The following is a 17,006-nucleotide window of genomic DNA, read 5'->3' as shown; positions in this document are numbered from 1 at the left end:
TGATTTCTGCATTTCCAACTGAGGTACCTGGTTCATCTCATTGGGACTGGTTGGACAGTAGGTGTAGCCCACAGAGGGCGAACCGAAGCAGGCCGGGGTGTTGCCTCACCTGGGAAGTGCAAGGGGTCGGAGATTTCCCCTTCCCAGCCAAGGAAAGCCGTGACAGACTGTACCTGGAAAATCGGTACACTCTCACCCAAATACTGCACTTTTCCCATGGTCTTAGCAACTCACAGACTAGATTTTCTCCCACGCCTGGCTCAGCGGGTCCCACGCCCACGGAGCCTTGCTCACTGCTGGTGCAGCAGTCTGAGATCAACCTGCAAGGCTGCAGCCTAGTGGAGGAGGGCCATCCACCATTGCTGAGGCTTGAGTAGGTAAACAAAGCAGCCAGGAAGCTTGAACTAGGCAGAGCCCACCACAGCTCAGCAAGGCCTACTGCCTCTACAGACTCCACCTCTGTGGGCAGGGCATAGCTGAACAAAAAGCAGCAGACAACTTCTGCAGACTTAAATGTCCCTGTCTGATGGCTCTGAAGAAAGCAGTGGTTCTCCCAGCATGGCGTTTGAGCTCTGAGAACAGACAGGCTGCCTCCTGAAGTGGGTCCCTGATCGCCGTGTGTGAGATCCCTCCCAGGAGAGGCCAACAGACACCTCATACAGGCAAGGGCCCCTCTGGGATGAAGCTTTCAGAGGAAGGATCAGGCAGCAATATTTACTGTTCTGCAATATTTGCTGTTCTGTAGCCTCCACTGTTGATACCCAGGCACACAGGGTCTGGAGTGGACCTCCAGCAAACTCCAACAGATCTGCAGCTGAGGGACCTGACTGTTAGAAGGAAAACTAACAATCAGAAAGGAATAGCATCAACATCAACAAAAACGACATCCACACCAAAACCTCATCTGTAGGTTACCAACATCAAAGACCAAAGCCAGATAAAACCACAAAGATGGGGAGAAACCAGAGCAGAAAAGCTGAAAATTCTTAAAAACCAGAGTGCCTCTTCTCCTCCAAAGGATCACAGCTCCTCACCAGCAACAGAACAAAGCTGGATGGAGAATGACAAGTTGATAGAAGCAGGCTTTAGAAGGTCGGTAATAACAAACTTCTCCAAACTAAAGATGCATGTTCTAACCCATTGCAAGGAACTAAAAACCTTGAAAAAAGGTTAGATGAATGGCTAACTAGAATGAACAGTGGAGAGAAGACCTTAAATGACTTGATGGAGCTGAAAACCATGGCACGAGAACTTCGTGACGCCTGCACAAGCTTCAATAGCCAATTCAATCAAGTGGAAGAAAAGATATCAGTGACTGAAGATCAAATTAACGAAATGAAGTGAGAAGATTAGACAAAAAAAGAGTAAAAAGAAACAAACAAAGCCTCCAAGAAATATGGACTATGTGAAAAGACCAAATCTATGTTTGATTGGTGTACCTGAAACTGATGGGGAGAATGGAATCAAGTTGGAAAACACTCTGCAGGGTACTATCCAGGAGAACTTCCCCAACCTAGCAAGGCAGGCCAACATTCAAATTCAGGAAATACAGAGAACACCACAAAGATACTCCTCAAGAAGAGAAACCCCAAGACACATAATTGTCAATTCACAAAGGTTGAAATGAAGGAAGAAGTGTTAAGGGCAGCCAGAGAGAAAGGTCAGGTTACCCACAAAGGGAAGCCCATCAGACTAACAGCAGATCTCTTGGCAGAAACCCTACAAGGCGAAAGAGAGTAGGTGCCAATATTCAACATTCCTAAAGAATTTTCAACCCATAATTTCATATCCAGTGAAACTAAGCTTCTTAAGTAAAGGAGAAATAAAATCCTTTATAGACAAGCAAATGCTGAGAGATTTTGTTGCCATCAGGCCTGCCTTACAAGAGCTCCTGAAGGAAGCACTAACATGGAAAAGAACAACTGGTGCCAGACACTGCAAAAACATGTCAAATGGTAAAGACTATCGATGCTATGAAGGAACTGCATCAATTAATGGGCAAAATAACCAGCTAACATCATAATGACAGGATCAAATTCACATATAACAATATTAACCTTAAATGTAAATGGGCTAAATGCCTCAATTAAAAGACACAGACTGGCAAACCGGACAAAGAGTCAAGATCCATCAGTGTGCTGTATTTAGGAGATACATCTCATGTGCAGAGACACACACAGGCTCAACCTAAAGTACGGCGGAAGGTCTACCAAGCAAATGGAAAGCAAAAAAAAAAAGCAGGGGTTGCAATCCTAGTCTCTGATAAAACAGACTTTAAACCAACAAAGATCAAAAGACACAAAGGCCATTACATAATGGTAAAGGGATCAATTCAACAAGAAGAGCAGCTATCCTAAATATACATGCATCCAATACAGGAGCACCAAGATTCATAAAGCAAATCCTTAGAGACCTACAAAGAGACTCAGACTCCCACACAATAATAATGGGAGACCTTAACACCCTACTGTCAATATTAGACAGATTAACGAAACAGAAGGTTAACAAGGATATCCGGGACTTGAACTTAGCTCTGCACCAAGTGGACCTAATAGACATCTATAGAACTCTCCACCCCAAATCAACAGAATATTCTTCTCAGCACCACATCGCACTTATTCTAAAATTGACCACATAATTGGAAGTAAAGCACTCCTCAGCAAATATAAAAGAAAAGAAATCACAACAAACTGTCTCTCAGACCACAGTGCAATCAAATTAGAACTCAGGACTAAGAAAATCACTCAAAACTACACAAATACAGGGAAACTGAACAATCTGCTCCTGAATGACTACTGGGTAAATAATGAAACGAAGGCAGAAATAATGATGTTCTTTGAAACCAATCAGAACAAAGACACAACATACCAGAATCTCTAGGACACATTTAAAGCAGTGTGTAGAGGGAAATTTATAGCACTAAATGCCCACAAGAGAAAGCAGGAAAGATCTAAAATTGACACCCTAACATCACAATTAAAAGAACTAGAAAAGAGCAAATAAATTCGAAAGCTAGCACAAGGCAAGAAATAACTAAGATCAGAGCAGAGCTGAAGGAGATAGAGACACAAAAAACCCTTCAAAAAAATCAATGAATCCAGGAGCTGGTTTTTTGAAAAGATCAACAAAATTGATAGACCGCTAGCAAGACTAATAAAGAAGAAAAGAGAGAAGAATCAAATAGACACAATAAAAAATGATAAAGGGGATATCACCACAGAGCCCACAGAAACACAAACTACCATCAGAGTGGTATAAATAAACACCTCTACGCAAATAAACTAGAAAATCCAGAACAAATGGATAAATTCCTGGACACATACACCCTCCCAAGACTAAACCAGGAAGAAGTTGAATCTCTGAATAGACCAATAACAGGCTCTGAAATTGAGGCAATAATTAATAGCCTACCAACCAAAAAAAGTCCAGGACCAGATGGATTCACAGCTAAGTTCTACCAGAGGTACAAATAGGAGCTGTTACCATTCCTTCTGAAACTATTCCAATCAATAGAAAAAGAGGGAATCCTCCCTAACGCATTTTATGAGGCCAGCATCATCCTGATACCAAAGCCTGGCAGAGACACAACAAAAAAAGGGAATTTTAGACCAATATCCCTGATGAACATCGATGCAAAAATCCTCAGTAGAATACTGGCAAATTGAATCCATAGCACATCAAAAAGTTTATCCACCCACAATCAAGTCAGCTTCATCCCTGGGATGGAAGGCTGGTTCAACATATACAAATCAATAAACATAATCCATCACATAAACAGAATCAATGACAAAAACCACATGATTATCTCAATAGATGCAGAAAAGGCCTCAGACAAAATTCAACAGCCCTTCATGCTAAAAACTCCCAATAAACTAGGTATTGATGGAACATATCTCAAAATAATAAATTATTTATGACAAACCCACAGTCAAGATCATACTGAATGGGCAAAAACTGGATGCATTCCCTTTGAAAATTGGCACAAGACAAGGATGCCCTCTCTCACCACTCCTATTCAACATAGTGTTGGAAGTTCTGGCCAAGGCAATTAGGCAAGAGAAAGAAATAAAGAGCATTCAATTAGGAAAAGAGGAAGCCAAATTGTCCCTGTTTGCAGATGACATGATTGTATATTTAGAAAACTCCATCGTTTCAGCCCAAAATCTCCTTAAGCTGATAAGCAACTTCAGCAAAGTCTCAGGATACAAAATCAATGTGCGAAAATCACAAGCATTCCTACACTCCAATAACAGACAAACAGAGTCAAATCATGAGTGAACTCCCATTCACAATTGCTTCAAAGAGAATAAAATACCTAGGAATCCAACTTACAAGGGATGTGAAGAACCTCTTCAAGGAGAACTACAAACCACTACTCAACAAAATAAAAGAGGACACAAACAAACGGAATAATATTCCATGCTCACGGATAGGAAGAATCAATATCATGAAAATGGCCATACTGCCCAAAGTAATTTATAGACTCAATGTCATCCCCATCAAGTTACCAATGACTTTCTTCACAAAATTGGAAAAAACTACTTTAAAGTTCATATGGAACCAAAAAAGGGCACGCATTGCCAAGACAATCCTAAGCAAAAATGATAAAGGTGGAGACTTCACATTACCTGACTTCAAACTATGCTACAAGGCTACAGTAACCAAAGCAGCATGGTAATGGAACCAAAACAGATATATAGACCAATGGAATAGAACAGAGGCTTCAGAAATAACACCACACATCTACAACCATCTGAACTTTGACAAACCTGACAAAAACAAGAAATGGGGAAAGGATTCCCTATTTAATAAATGGTGTGGGGAAAGCTGGCTAGCCATATGTAGAAAGCTGAAACTGGATCCCTTCCTTATACAAAATTATACAAAAATTAATTCAAGATGGATTAAAGACTTAAATGTAAGACCTAAAACCATAAAAACTCTAGAAGAAAACCTAGGCAATACCATTCAGGACATACGCATGGGCAAAGACTTCATGACTAAAACACCAAAAGCAATGGCAACAAAAGCCAAAATTGACAAATGGGATCTAATTAAACTAAATAGCTCCTGCACAGCAAAAGAAACTACCAACAGAGTGAATAGGCAACCTACAGAATGGGAGAAAATTTTTGCAATCTATCCATCTGACTATGGGCTAATATCGAGAATCTACAAAGAACTTAAACAAATTTACAAGAAAAAACAACTCCATCAAAAAGTGGGCAAGGGATATGAACAGACACTTCTCAAAAGAAGACATTTATGCAGCCAACAGACACATGAAGAAATGCTCATCATCACTGGCCATCAGAGAAATGCAAACCAAAACCACAATGAGATACCATCTCACGCTAGTTAGAATGGCCATCATTAAAAAGTCAGAAAACAACGATGTTGGAGAGGATGTGGAGAAATAGGAATGCTTTTACACTGTTGGTGGGGGTGTCAATTAGTTCAACCATTGTGGAAGACAGTGTGGCGATTCCTCGACGATCTAAAACTAGAAATACCATTTGACCCAGCAATCCCATTACTGGGTATATCCCCAAAGGATTATAAATCATGCTGCTATAAAGACACATGCACACGTATGTTTACTGTAGCACTGTTCACAATAGCAAAGACTTGGAACCAACCCAAATGTCCATCAGTGATAGACGGGATTAAGAAAATGTGGCACATATGCATCATGGAATACTATGCAGCCATAAAAAACGATGAGTTCATTTCCTTTGCAGGAACGAGGATGAAACTGGAGACCATTATTCTCAGCAAACTATGACAAGGACAGAAAACCAAACACTGCATGTTCTCACTCATAGGTGGGAACTGAAAAATGAGAACACTTGGACACAGGGTGGGGCCTGTCGTGAGGTGGAGGCTGGGGGAGGGATAGCATTAGGAGAAATACCTAATGTAAATGACAAGTTGGTGGGTGCAGCAAACCAACATGGCACATGTATAGCTATGTAACAAACCTGCACTTTGTGCACATGTACCCTAGAACTGAAAGTATAATAATAATAATAAAAAAAAAAGAAAAGTCATTACATAATGATAAAGGGGCAATTCATCAAAAGGATATAACCACTGTAGATATGTATGCACCCAACACTGGAGCACCAAAATTTTAACACCACTGAAGGGAAAAATAGGCAGCAATACATTAATAGTAGGGGACTTCAATATCTCACTTTCAACAAGGGATAGATCATCCAGACAAAAAAAAAATCAACAAGGAAACAGTGAACTTGAACAATTCTATAGGCCAAATGGACCTAACAGACATATGTAGAACATTCCATCCAACAGCAGCAGAATATACAACACATTTTCAAGCACACACAATATTCTCTAGGATAGATCATATGTTAGGCCACAAATTTCAAGAAGTTCAAGAATTCAACAAATTCAAGAAGATTTAAATAAGTACCTTTTCTGACCACAATGGTATAAACCTAGAAATAACAGGAAGAAAACTGAAAAATTCACAAATATGTGAAAATTAAACAACACACAACTAAACAATCAATGGGTCAAAGAAAAAAATCAAAAGGGAAATCAAAAAGTATCTGAAACAAGTGAAAATGGTAACACAACATAGCAAAACTTATGGGATACAATAAAAGCAGTTCTAAGAGGCAAGTTTATAGTGATAAAAGCCTACATAAAGACAGACAGGGCTGGGCACAGTGGCTCAGGTCTATAATTCCAGCCCTTTGGGAGGCCAAGGCGGGCAGATCACCTGTGGTCAGGAGTTCAAGACCAGCCTGGCCAACATGGTGAAACCCCATTTCTACTAAAAATACAAAAAATTAGCTGGGTACAGTGACACGTGCCTGCAGTCCCACTACTTGGGAGGCTGAGACAGGAGAATCGCTTGAACCTGGGAGGTGGAGGTTGCAGTGAGCTGAGATCACACCACTGCACTCTGTGGGCGACAGAGCGAGATTTCAACTCAAAAAAAACGACACAGACAGACCTCAGCCTCGCGTGATGTGAACACCTGTAATCTCAGCTAGTCAGGAGACTGAGGTGGGAGGATTGCTTGAGCCCAAGAGTTCGAGGCTGTAGTGTGCTATGATCATGCCTGAGACTAGTCTCTACATTCCAGCCTGGGCAACATAGCAAGATCCCAACTATGAAAAGAAAAAAAGAGAAAGATGAAACAACTCAGATAAATAACCTAAGTTTACACCTCAAGGAACTAAAAAAAGAACAAACTAAATCTAAAGTCAGCATAAGGAAGGAAATAATAACAGAGCAAAAATCAATGAAATAGAGACTAGAAAAACAGAAAAGATCAATGAAACTAAGAGTTGAAATGAAACTCTTATGAAAAAGATAAATGAAACTGAAAAACCTTTAGCTAGACTAAGAAAAAAGAAGACACAAACAAAATTATAAATGTAAGAGGAAATATTACAACTGATATTACAGAAATAAAGGGATCATAAAGGACTACTTTGAATAATTACATGACAAATTGAATAACTTAGAGAAAATTTGTTATTTTTATTTGTTATCCAACAAATTGAATAACTTAGAGAAAATAAGTAAACTCCTAGAAATATACAACCTACCAAGACTGAATCATGAAGAAATAAAAAATCTGACCAGATCAATAACAAGTAAGAAGGCTGATTTTGTAATAAAAAACTCAGGAGAGAGAAGAACCCAGGACCTCATGGCTTCACTGGCAAATTCTACCAAACATTTAATGAAGAATTAATACCAATCCTTCTCAACTCTTCCCAAAAACTGAAGAAAATATTTCCAAACTCATTTTACAAGGCCAACATTACCCTAATACCAAAGCCAGACATAAACACTAGAAGAAAAGAAAATTACAGGCCCATATCCCTGATGAATATAGATTCAAAAATCCTCCACAAAATACCAGCAAACCAATCCAACAGCTTATTGAAAGCATCATACACTATGATCGGGTAGGAATTATTTGTGGGTTGCAAGAATGGTTCAACATATGCAAATTAACACATCAGATACACCACATTAACAGAATAAAGAATGAAAATCATATGATCATCTCAATAAATGCAGAAAAAGCATCTGACAAAATTCAACATCCTTTCAAGATAAAAACTTTCAATAAATTAGGTATATAAGTAATGTCATAATAAAGATCATAGATGACAAGCCCACAGCTAACATTATACACAACAGTGAAAATTTAAAAGCTTTTCCTCTAAGATCAAGAACAAGACAAGAATGCCATCTCATCCAGTTCTATTCAATATAGTCCTGGAAATTCTAGCAAGGGCAATTAGTCAAGAAAAAAAAAAAAAAAGTACCCAAGTTAGGAAAAAAAGAAATGAAATTGTCTGTTTGCAGATGACATGATCTTATATACAGAAAACCCTAAAGGTTCCACCAAAAACTATTAGAACTAATAAATTCAGTAAAGTTGTAGCATATAAAATCAAAATACAAAATAGAAAAATCAGTAGCTTTTCTACACACTAACAATGAACCATCCAAAAAAGAAATCAAAAAAACAACCCCATTTACAACAGCATGAAGGACATGAAAGACAATAAAAGGCTGGCCACAGTGGCTCACACCTGTAATCCCAGTACTTTGGGAGGCCAAGGCAGGCCGATCACTTGAGCCCAGGAATTCAAGACTAGCCTGGGCAACATGGCGAAACCCTGTCTCTACCAAAAAAACGAAATTGGCCAGGCGTGGTGGGGTGTACCTGTAGTCCCAGATACTCAGGAGGTTGAGGTGGGAGGATAACCGGAGCCTGGGGAGGTCAAGGCTGCAGTGAGCTGTGATCATACCACTGCACTCCAGACTGGGTGACAGAATGACATCCTATTTTAGGATTGTTTATTTTATTGTTTATTTTAACAACAAAAATAATAATAATATTAAAATACTTAGGAATATATATCTAACCAAGGAAGAGAAAGATCTATACACTGAAAACCATAAAACATTGATGACAAACTGAAAACAACACAAATAAAGAGAAAGACATCCCATGTTCATGAACTGGAAGAATTAACATTGTTAAAATATCCATACTACCCAAAGCAATCTACAAATTCAACATAATCCCTATCAAAATCTCTGTGACGTTTCTCACAGAAATAGAAAAAACAATCCTAGACCTGGTACAGTGGTTCATACCTATAACCCTATAATCCTAGAACTTTGGGAGGCCAACGCAGGCAGACTGCTTGAGCTCAAGAGTTTGAGACCAGCCTGGGCAATGTGGAGAATACACCAAAATACAAAATAATACCAGCAATCCACCAAAAATACAAAAATACAAAAAAATAGCCAGGCATAGTGGCACACACCTCTAGTCCCAGCTCCCTGGGAGGCTAAGGAAGGAGGCTCACTTGAGCCCAGGAGATAGAGGCTGCAGTAAGCTATGATCGTGCTACTGCACTCCAGCCTGGGTGACAGAGTGAGACCTCATCTCTAAAAATATTAACTTTTTTTTTAAAAGAGTAAGTTCTGAAGTCAGACACAAATACATATCCCAAGTCTGCCAATTACAAACTACACAGCCTTTAGACAAATTCTTTAACATTTTTGAATCTCAGGGTACACAGCTATAAAACAAGAGTAAAAATATCTACTTTGTAGGGTTATTTTCAAAATCAAAGAAAGTAAATGTGAAGAAATATTTGATGGCAAACAACCAGCACTCAATACTTGGTAGCTGTGCACCAGAGGATTATGGGTAATTTTTTTGTTATTTTCAGATTTTCTGATATATGATTGCACTGCACTACAATTACAGCTTTAAAACCCTGTAATGATTTAAATTTAAAGCACTTCCAAATTACAGATTAAACTAGGCTCTCACTTAAAATTTTTCAGTCCAGAGTTCACAAACTCTTAATCACAGGCCTTTTCATACAAAAAGGGAAAAAAAAGGTTAGTTCAAGATTAGCCGGGCACAGCGGCTCACACCTGTAATCCTAGCACTTTGGGAGGCTGACGCCGGCAGGTTGCCTGAGCTCAGGAGTTCAAGACCAGCATGGACAACATGACAAAATCCCATCTCTACCAAAAATACAAAAACTTAGCTAGGTGTGGTGGTGCGCACCTGAAGTCCCAGGTACTCGGAAGACTGAGGCATGAGAACTGCCTGAACCTGGGAGGCAGAGGTTGCAGTGAGCTGGCATCACACCACTGCACTCCAGCCTGGGTGACAGAGAGAGACGCTATCTCAAAAAAAAAGAAAAAGAAAAGACTGAGTTATTATTTCTTAAGTCCCACCAGATACTGATTAACTTCAAATCCTTACATCACTGCATCTTGTGCGTTCAATTAGGCACCTGACAGATTATTGTCTCTGCCTCTGAACTGAAATGCATAACTTTGTTTTTAAATAAATTCCAGATATTTCCAGGTGCACTTAGGTAAACAGGTACTACAGTGTAAAAATAAACATAAGTAGGAGATGTATACTTCACACTAGATTACCACAAAGAATATCTGGGGAGCAATTCACTTGATTATATGAATAAAAAGCCAACAGAGAGCAACCAAGAGGAAGAATAAGAACCCATGTCAGGTTAAAGAGCACCACTATGTCAGGTTAAAAGGGTTATATTCTCATTTCTGCAAAAAATGTATACGAATGGCTAATAAGCATATGAAAAGATGTTGAAATCACTAGTCATTAGGGAAATACATATCAAAGCCACAATGAGACATAACTTCGTACCCACCAAGATGTCTACAGTCAAAAAGACAGACAAAACAACTGTTGGAGAAGATGTGGAGAAACTGGAATCCTCACACACTGCAATGGAAATGTAAACCAATACGGCTGGTTTGGTAACTATCTGGCAGTTCCTCAAAAAGTAAAAGATAAGCCACCATATAACCCAGCAATTCTACTCCTAGGTTTATACTCAAGAGAAATGAAAACACAAGTCCACACAAAAACTTCTACAGGAATATTGACAGCAGCAATAGCCAAAAAGTAGAAACAATGCAAGACGTTCATGAACTGATAAGTGAATAAATAAAATGTGGTATATCCATATGATGGAATATTATTCATCCATAAAAAGGAATAAAGGGCTGATACGTGCTACAACATGGATGAACCTTGAAAACATTATGTTAAATGGAAGAAGTCACACACAAAAGGCTTCATATTGTACAATTCCATTTATGCGAAATGTCCTGAATAGGCAAATCCATAAAGACAGCAAGTCGATTAGTGGGTGGCTGGAGCTGGAGATGGGGAAGTGTGGAGGGAGGCCAGAATGGAAAATGGCTGCTAATGCTTATGGGGTTTCATATTGGGGTACTGAAAATGTTCTAAAGTTGATTGCGGTAATGGATCCACAACTCTGTGAATACATTAAAATCACTGGAGTGTACATTTTAAATGGGTGGATTTTATGGTATATGAAGTCAATAAGGCTTTAAATTAAAAAAGAAAGCAAGCTATGTCCTAATCCAAAATGTCCAAAATTGCAATCATTCAGTTACTACCTTCATGATATTTGCCATAACTAAGTACCACCTATAAAATAATTTACATAATTTTCTTTCAATAAAATGACATTTGCTCAAAAATCTATAACACTATCTTAAATGTAAAATCAGTTAATATACAAGAAATATGGATACGGCAAAATACTGACAGTGGTACTCAAGTAAATGAAATTTGAGAAACTCGGGGCTTCAAAAAAAACAGTGGCCAAGCAGAAAGTGGAGCACCCAAAAAAACAAAGACAAAAGGCGGTAAACAGGGAATGAACACTAGGTCTGGCTGAGCCCAAAGTGTCTGAACAAGTTCCTGCCTTGTTCAGATCTGAAGTCTCACTTGTCTTATTCTGCCCTGCAATTCTGGAATATCTGTGGCGATGCCTAAGAATCCTAGCGATGGAAATGTAAAGATGGGCTCAAGTGCCAGGAAAGGTATATCTTTTCTTTATCCAAGTTTGGGAACGCAGGTTGTAAAAGAGCAAGGAGTAAATGGCAGACCCAAAGCAGTGAGAAGCCTGCTGGTAGCCCTACTCCAAAATATAGGGGCCCACCTAACTGAAGCCAGGATAGTACATCTATGAATTATCCACATATTGGTCAATAAATTGTAGAAAAATTGAGGTTTGCAATCACAGTTCCTCTCCAGGATTCACAAAGTCTGTCACCCATGTTTTTGCCTTTTCCAACGTTTAAGAAAATCTGAGTGTTTGCCTTTCTGAGTCTGATACTTTAATGTTGTTGCAGGCATACTCAAAAACTACCAATAATTGTTCACATCTTTGCTAATCGGAAAACACATGTATTATGGTAAAAATGAGTAGTTTGTAGCCAGGTGTGGTGGCAGGCGCCTGTAGTCCCAGCTACTCGGAAGGCTGAGGCAGGAGAATCGCTGGAACCCAGGAGGCAGAGGTTGCAGTAAGCCGAGATTGCACCACTGCACTCCAGCCTGGGCGACAGAGCAAGATGCCATCTCAAAAGAAAAAAGAGTATTTGAAGAGCAATATAGACATTTTATAATTCTAAATTGTTTAATAAGATTTTCAATTCTGATTACTTCTATATATACTGCCATGAATATGTCAACCAAGTTATTTATTTTCTCTCATGAATGTGGCATGCTCGATTGAAAATACTGAAACTATCTCTCTTTTCCAATACTGTATTAAAAGTAGGCCTAATGCATACTAAAATCTTGACAAATTAAATACGATGTCTGAAACTTGCTTCAAAACAATTTAGTGTGGGGAGGTAACTTTTATGGAATAATACTGCCTATGTATAATGTATAGCTAATTTTTGAAATAGATTGACACATAGCAGTTCATCATACTATTCTCTTTTGTGTATGTTTCAAAACACAAAATGAACTTATTACTTTAAGAAGTTATCATTTTGGCAAAACTTCACGAAATCTTTAGTGTTTCATGTCACAGAAGAAAAAGTCTTTCCATAAATAATTTCTTTCTAATTTTTTTTTTTTTTTTGAGACAGAGTCTCACTGTCTTGCTCAGGCTGCAGTACAGTGGCACGATCTCGGCTCACTGCAACCTCCACCTCCCGGATTCAAGCGATTCTCCTGCCTCAGCCTCCTGAGTAGCTGGGACTACAGGCACATGCCAGCATGTCCAGATAATTTTTTGTATTTTTAGTAGACACGGGGTTTCACCATGTTAGCCAGAATGGTCTCGATCTCCTGACCTTGTGATCTGCCTGCCTCAGCCTCCCAAAGTGCTAGGATTACAGGCATGAGCCACCGTACCCGGCCTCTAATACTTTTTAAAGCTAGCGCCATCACTGGACTGCAGATCTTTTCACTCTTTATATTTCACAAGACCCATAGTCAATCAGTGAAAGCCAAACATGTTTGTGAAAAAGGTTAGCTACAAATGCACCATGGAATACTATGTAGCCATAAAAAAGAACAAAATCAAGCCCTCTTCAGTAACACATATAGAGCTGGAGACCACTGTCCTAAGTGACTTAACATGAGAAAAGAAAACCAAATACTGTGTGTTCTCACTTATAAGTGGGAATTAAACACTGAATACATGATGGTAAAAGTTGCAAACAACAGACACTAGGGATCACTAGACCAAGCGGGGCATGGGCTGAAAAACCACCTGTTGTCTACTATGCTTATGGCCTGTGTGTGTGATGGGATAGTTGGGACCCCAAGCATCAGCATCAAACAATTTACCCATGTAACAAATCTACACATGTACCCTTTACTATATAATAAAAGTTGAATTAAAAAAAAAATGTTACCATCCAGCAGAAACTGCAAACAGAATTTTATTGATTTAAGTTTTGCTATGCCAGCCATTTACAGTTGTCTCTTCTACAATTTCAGAAATGCCAATTACACAATGGATATCAGATTGTACCCTTAGAGAGAATTCTATTAAACTTCCCCCTAAATAATACCACCACTTTCTTTTTTTTTTTCTTTTGAGACGGAGTCTCGCTCTGTCACCCAGGCTGGAGTGCAGTGGCACGATCTCGGCTCACTGCAAGCTCCGCCTCCCGGGTTCAGGCCATTCTCCTGCCTCAGCCTCCCGAGTAGCTGGGACTACAGGCGCCCGCCACCGCGCCCGACTAATTTTTTGTATTTTTAGTAGAGACGGGGTTTCACCGTGGTCTCGATCTCCTGACCTTGTGATCCGCCCGCCTCGGCCTCCCAAAGTGCTGGGATTACAGGCGTGAGCCACCGCGCCTGGCCAATACCACCACTTTCTAAGTGTTTAAATAACATTCACATGTGATTCCTAAAGAAGTTGTTTCTCCTTTAAAACTAATCTGGGCTGTGGTCAGGTATGAAAGTGAAAGAAACCAGGTGCAGTGGCTCACCCCTGTAAACCCAGCACTTTGGGAGGCCGAGGCAGGTGGATTATCTGAGGTCCGGAGTTCCAGATCAGCATGGCCAACATGGCGAAACCCCATCTCCACTAAAAATACAAAAAAAATGAGCCGAGCATGGTGGTGAGCACCTGTAGTCCCAGCTACTCAGGAAGCCGAGGTTGGAAAATCGCTTGAACCCAGGAGGTGGAGTTTGCAGTGAGCCAAGATCGCCCCACTGCACTCCAGCCTGGGTGACAGAGTGAGACTCAGTTTCAAGAAAAAAGAAAGTGAAAGATATGACAGAATCTCAAGTCCCTTCATCTTACTTGTCTTTAAAACATTCCTGCAGCTAATTGAAGAGATTAATGGCCTTACTATCAATCTTTTAGGAGTTATTAAAATACCTATGAAGCACCAAGGGCAAACATTTTTAAAGTCTGTTTAGAATACTTCATCCTTTGAACCCCAGTCACCAAAATTTATTTAAAAACACATTTGTACAGTACTGCTGATTACATTTCCATGGTTGTTTGACCTGAACAACCAAGTGATTAACCATAATGCTATAGTCTGCATGTTTGTGTTCTTCAAAATTCGTGTTGAAATCCTAGTTTCCAAGGTCATATTAGGAGGTGGGGCCTTTGGGAGATGACTGTATTACGAGGGCAGTCTTAACGATTGGGATAAATGCCCTTATAAGAGGCCAGAGAGAGATCCCTTCACCCTTGCACCATGTAAGGAGACAGCTAGAGGGTGCCATCTATTAACCAGAAAGCAGGCTATCACCAAACACTGAATCATCAGACATCTTGATCTAGGACTTCCTAGCCTCCAGAACTGCAAGAAATGAATTTCAGTTGTTTATAAGCCACTCAGTCTGACGTATTTTGTTGTACCAGACCCAAATGGACCAAAGACACATAGAGAATATTTGTAATGCAGCTCAAGGGAGTGTGGAGAAAGAAAGAAAAGAGCATTTGTTGAGGGCTTACCATGGGCCAGGAACAGTTCTAAATGCTTTACAGACACCTAATTTATTACTATCAACAAATTTATGAGGTGGATATTATTCCTACTTTACAGATGAGAAAGGCTCAGAAAAATTAATTTGCCAAAAACAAGGGGTGGAGCTGAGATACAAACTCAACTCAATCTGCCTTCAAAGCCATCAGATTACTTCTCCCACAAAGACAATCTTCCAAAATACATTAAAAATCGACTCTTTGATTGATTAAAAAATTTAGTGAATATCATTCTTCATTTCAAGTGGCATAAATCATCTGCAACCAACAAACTTTGAGGAAAAGTCATAGTTAACAGAAATAATACAAGGGACAGAGCACCAGTATAGGTCAGAGTAGGACAGTAGTCAGACTACCAACCTTAGGTCAGAAAACCTAATCCCAGATTTACCACTCACCAGCTGGTGATCTAAGGCAAGTAATAACCTTTTGAGCCCCCGTTTCTCCATTCATAAAATAAGCATTATTCCTAGCCCATCCATCCTTCTACCACAGATTATTTAAGAAAATGAAAAGTTAATGATGAAATTAATCCATAAACTAAGACAAACTATAATTCATATAAGGAATTAGTATCTGGTAAAATGACTATTAATGAAGAGCTATATTCATGGAAAATAACTTATCACAACTAGAATAAGAGATGCAGTCCACCAGCAACAGGAAGCTGCTCACAAACAGGTGGCCTCATCTCAGCGGGGGCCCCCTTAACAACAGCAGATGTTGCTCAGAGGACCAGTTTTGTGTCTGCTTTCTAACAATCCCGTTCCTCCCTGCTGCCGTTCCCACGAACGAGACTGGAAAACGGCGTAGGGGAAGGCGCGAAGGAAGTGCTGGGAAAAGAGCAGCAACAGAGGCAAGAGGCTGGGTCCCACAACTCCCAGGTGCGAGGGGCTCTTCACTCCTCCAGGCCTCAGCTCATGCACCTGGAAGACGGAGAGGCCATTCCTGCCCTGTTTCCTGGGCAGAGCTAAGATCAGAGTACAGGGAAAGCACGGTAAAACCCGCTGAGAATGAAAGATGACGATGACGATCACCTGTCAAACGAAGGGCGGCTCCTCCAGGAGCCCCTCGCATTTAGACATTCCAGAAGCCTCGTCACCCGCGGCCGGGGCTGCCCCCAAGTGAGGTGACACGGCAGCCCCCCACTCATCCCTCAGACCGCGTAGTGTGCGGGGTCTTACGTCCCTAACACCCCAGATGAGCCCGCAGAGGAGGCCCGGACGCGGCTCACTCCCGCCCCCGTCCCAAGGCCCCCGAGGCCGACCTCTGAGCCCTCCCCAGACTACCGCGGCTCCCCTCCCCCAGCAACGATCCCAGCCCCGCTCCACCCGCACTCCCAGGTGAGGGGAGGGGGTGAAAGGGCGTACCCCGCCGCCATTTTGTCCCCTAGTCCCCGGAAGGCATTCAGACGGCCCGCGCCCCAGCCGGGACCCGCCCGGGTCTGCGCTACGCACGCCCCTCGCGGACACTCACCCCTGACCGCCCTGCGCAGTTCGAAGTGGCTCAGAGCGTCCCGCCGGGAAAGGGGCGGGGCGGGGCGGGGCAGGGAGGCCTCGGAGAGGCGGCGTGGCTTCTAGATGCACCACGTGATCTCACTGCCGCGCCGCTGCCGGCTGCTAGAGCGGTGTAGTCCGCGCGCAGGCGCACGTC

General features: G+C 40.9%; 1 protein-coding gene across 7 annotated transcripts in view; it reads right to left on the bottom strand.

Annotated features, from left to right (window-relative positions):
* SCAPER (S-phase cyclin A associated protein in the ER) overlaps positions 1-16,979 on the bottom strand; it is a 589,310-nt gene extending 572,331 nt beyond the window's left edge. For 3 of the 7 annotated variants that reach the window (XM_033189309.1, XM_033189313.1, XM_033189315.1), the window contains exon 1: positions 16,830-16,979. The gene's annotated coding sequence lies outside the window, so the exon portion shown is untranslated. Of the gene's footprint in view, positions 1-16,390; positions 16,600-16,723 lie in introns of those variants that run through there. The other 4 variants (XM_033189314.1, XM_033189316.1, XM_033189310.1 and 1 more) reach the window with 3 other exon arrangements.
* Positions 16,980-17,006: the final 27 nt, after the last annotated feature.

Source organism: Trachypithecus francoisi, unplaced genomic scaffold (genome assembly GCF_009764315.1).
Source record: "Trachypithecus francoisi isolate TF-2019V2 unplaced genomic scaffold, Tfra_2.0 Lachesis_group3, whole genome shotgun sequence".
Lineage (NCBI taxonomy): Eukaryota > Metazoa > Chordata > Mammalia > Primates > Cercopithecidae > Trachypithecus > Trachypithecus francoisi.
This window is presented reverse-complemented; position numbering and strand designations above follow the sequence as displayed.